This window comes from Coffea eugenioides, unplaced genomic scaffold, assembly GCF_003713205.1.
Source record: "Coffea eugenioides isolate CCC68of unplaced genomic scaffold, Ceug_1.0 ScVebR1_2416;HRSCAF=3440, whole genome shotgun sequence".
In the NCBI taxonomy this organism is placed as follows: domain Eukaryota; kingdom Viridiplantae; phylum Streptophyta; class Magnoliopsida; order Gentianales; family Rubiaceae; genus Coffea; species Coffea eugenioides.
The window spans coordinates 8,243-12,363 of NW_020862902.1; positions in this window are offsets into that span (position 1 = coordinate 8,243).

Genomic DNA, 4,121 nt, shown 5'->3' on the forward strand with positions numbered 1-4,121 from the left:
TTCCTCTCTCTTGTTTACTTGGTAAGTGGTGATTACACTTCCTCTTACACCTAATGATGTTTAATTTGTGCCTAATGGTGGCTATAGTGTTGAAAATTGTGGTTTATTTCTTGGTTTGGAATAAATTGGTGAAGTTTTTATTTTATTGAGGAATTTTCTGGTTTAATGTGATTTTGATGTTGTGGTTATTTATGATGGTTGGTAATGTGGGGTAATGGCTCTAGTAGGTGCAAATGATTGATAATTACAACCAATTTTGGGTTTGGATTGAAATGTGGAAAGTTAGGGTTTCATAACCCCCTTTTCTGTCCGGTTTTGGATCATATGGTTAGAGGCCGAATTGGCCTTTTCTTAAAACATGAAAGTTGCAGGTAGTGATGTGTTTGAGGTGCCTGTAAAATTTCAGGTCGTTTGGAGTAGTGTAGAGTGAGATATGTCGATTTTACTGTTGCTGTTCTGGGTGATCAGAATGTGCGAACTGCGCTTGTAATCATCTGTTTTGACTGGAATTGCTTTGGATTTGGATGTTGAGGTCTTCTGATGAAATGTAGCTTGATGTCCTAGCTACCATATGCCTTTGGAATTTCAGCATTTGGACCTGTATGGACTGAGTTGTACTTATTACAGCATAGTGTAATTTGTAAACCTGCAATTACGGTTCTGGTTTGGTATTCTGCATATTTGACCTAGTTGTGCTAGGATTTGGACTGAGTGGCCTTCTACATTGTTGTAGCCCTATCTCTTAGCTTCGAAAAGGTGGGTCTTGTACCTTCATCCGACCATCGTAGTGCTTTTGGTACCATTACCGCAAAATGACGTCAAAACTGTTTTTCTGGTTTTGAGCTTAACTTTCATTTCCAAACTTTTTCCTAGCTGGACTTGTACTAGTACTACTTGGAGCTTGCTGAATGGCTATTGGATGAACTTGTTGTTGTGTGTGTACCTTTGGGACTGGCTAAGGAAATAATGAAGCCATGATGGCTGGAAAAGTTAACAAATTCAGGGGAAGTGCTGTCCGAACTTTGAAGGGATTTGTTTGCATTGAGTTTGTGATCTAAGACTTGGATTTGAGCAAGGCAATGTTATATGATGGATGATTTCTGAGCCATTGAGGTGAGTGACCTCAAACTGTTTCCAAATTTATTTTTGAACCGCTTTCCTGCATTATCTACTTTTGAACTGTTTTCAAAGTTACTTTTGGAACTGTTTTCTTACATATCATGCGTGCTTGCATATTAGTGTCTTGTTATTATTGGTTTTGCTTTCAATGATTGTTAAAACCAGTTTTCTAGGCGAGTGTGTACTTTATCGCACTCGACCTTAATAAATATGAAATTTTCAATGATTAGTGATTAAATGCTACTTGCGCATGAATGTAAGTCTTTTGGGCTGAACTGGCCATTGCCCCTTGTTACCGGTCGTTTCGAGCCAGAAGCGGACTCGGTCGAGCGACTAGGAACTTGGGTGAACGTTTCGGTATACTCGTGTATTACCTTGTAGGTTGGTGGAGCCTGGCCAAAAGCCAGGGACGGGGTAAATGAATGCACGAATGAAACCAAAAATGAAATGAAATGACAGGAGAACGAATGTATCCTTTGCACGAATGTTACCATCGCTTTCCATTGTACATGTTTCTTAAATTATTGATACCCCATATTTAATGTTTTGTAAACGTTGTAATTGTTTCTAGACTTATCCTTTGATTTACGACATCACTGAAATGAACCATTGTTAAACAGATTTGATTACTGATTTTACTGGTTACTCGCTGAGCTTCTAGCTCACCCCAAAAATGTTTTATTCCCCTCCACAGGGCTCAAGGCGAAGGAAGGGCTTGTAGTGTTTATTCATGGATTATCTCATGTATGGATTGAACTTGGATTTCCTTTTGTGTAATCAGTCATATTGGGGATTGTATTGAACGTTTAGAACGTTTAGAATTGATTGGATGTGTAATAGACTAGTTTTGGACTTCCTCCTGTATACTAATTGTGATCAAGGATCAGAGTGGCGCTGCGGAAGCGTGGACGCTTCGCTTTTGATATGTAAAGTTTGGGAACCTTTGATGTATATTTGAGATTTTATCTTGAAATTCAATTGAGGACTGTAGTGACTGACTGAGTCCCGGCGAGAGTTGGGCAGGCGGCCCGTTGACCCCTCGATTTTGCAATTTTTTCTCGATTTTAGAAATTTCTAATTTTTGAATTCTCAGCTTACACAGCAAGGAAATTGGCCCGGAGAATATCGGAGTCCAGACGAGAAGATGAAAATTGCTGAAGGAGCGGTCATTGTGCCAAGCAGATTGTGAAGCAAGTGAAGGATAAGGTAAGCAGAAAAGTAGGGCTCGACATCACCAACACAATCATAAGCAGGGAGGTGCAGACAAGGGATGATGACGAACACGTTGTTCTCCTCAAACCCAACAAACCATCTAATACTAATAACAAGAAGTTGGCCTTACCAAGAGTACCAGTTGGCGATGATTCTAGCCAAGTCAAGCAATTAACACCATCTTGCTCTCCGAGGCTCTCGGAATATTATTATTATTATCACAAGAACAAGCCCCCAGTTCTCAATAGCACTCAGTCTGCGCAACATTCTCCAAGGCTCTCTCAAGTTGCTCCGAGTCTACAAGAGCATTTACCAAATCACCAACAAAACTCCCCCGCAATCAAGAAATGCAAGAAGGATGCCGTTGCCAGCCAGAAATACACCTTTCGTCTGAAAAAGCCTCTGCAATTCCGATGGCATTAGGAACAAAAAGGAAGAGTGTGAGGACTCGCAAAATTTACTTATTTAATCTCCTATTTTTAGCTTATTTAATTATTTATTTGGTCTTTTACTCCGAATATTATTTTCTAAGCTCTTGAGACCTAATTACATGAAAATATAGTTTCATTATATTTTTAAAATGACTTGTTTCAAAAATTAATTTTCGGAAGCTCGTTTAGTGAAAATAGTGAACACGTCTTTGGAAATCTTGATCGATTGAGAGTACAATAGGTTTGAAATATTGGAGACATGTACAATGGACCTAAATTAGGCATTTTAATGTTTAAATACTCAAGTGATAGTTATTAGTACTATCGTTATAAGAATTTCTCGGAAGTTTCGCGTTATCGCGCTTAAATTGGAGATACGCGTTTTCACACGCGCGATTTAAATTCAGGAACTTTAGACCCTTGTTTCGAGACAATTAAGAGTGAATAATGTTTATATTAACATGAGTGCATTAGAGGTTTAGTGCACTAGTGAACCAAACGCGCGAGAAAATCGAGCCTAAAAACGTGCCAAACGAGCCTTACAAGAGTTGACTTTGGAACAATTTTTCACCACACATTTAATCTTCTTTGAGAAGCCAACTTAGATCAAAATCACACTCTCTCTTCTCTCTCCTCACAGCCGGCCAAGCTCCTCTCTCTCTCTAACTCATTTGCAACAAAAATTCTGCACACTAATCTCAACCAAAACTACCCCAAATCACCTCCAAATCACACCAAACTTGGAGACCACTTAGCAAACCTCTTGGAGGTTGGATTTAGCTAACAAAAGGCTGCATCTTCACGGGTTCTTGGAGCTTCAAGAGGGCCGAAATTTCTGATCTTGCACACCCAAGGAATAGGTAATGATCAACCCTTGGATTCTTGTCTTTTGGAATTTATATAGCAAGATTAAGCTCATGCATGCACTTAGTTAGCTTGTTTATGGTGAAAATGAAATGAGTGGGCTCTTGGTATTCCCACACTTGGGTTGTTGTTGCTGATTTAAGGATTAATGTTGGATTTAATGGTAGTTTAGTGGTTATAATGATGAGTTTATGGAGTGTTATTGTTGGAAACTCAAAGTAGAGGTCTTGGCAAGAATTTCCGAAAATGCCCCTGTTTTGTTCGGCCATAAGAAGGCCCATTTTTGGTGATCTATTGGCATGAACCTGATGTTTATATGTTATATTATGTGTGTAAAAATTTTCGTTGGAAAACATTAACGTTTGGTGGGTCAAATGAATTTTTCTCCTAGAAGTGGCAATCTGGAAATCTGTTCCGTATTGCACTGTCCAGCGTTGGCATTTTGGCTATAACTCTGTCCTCGGATGTCGAAATCATGTGCCGTTGGTGGCGTTT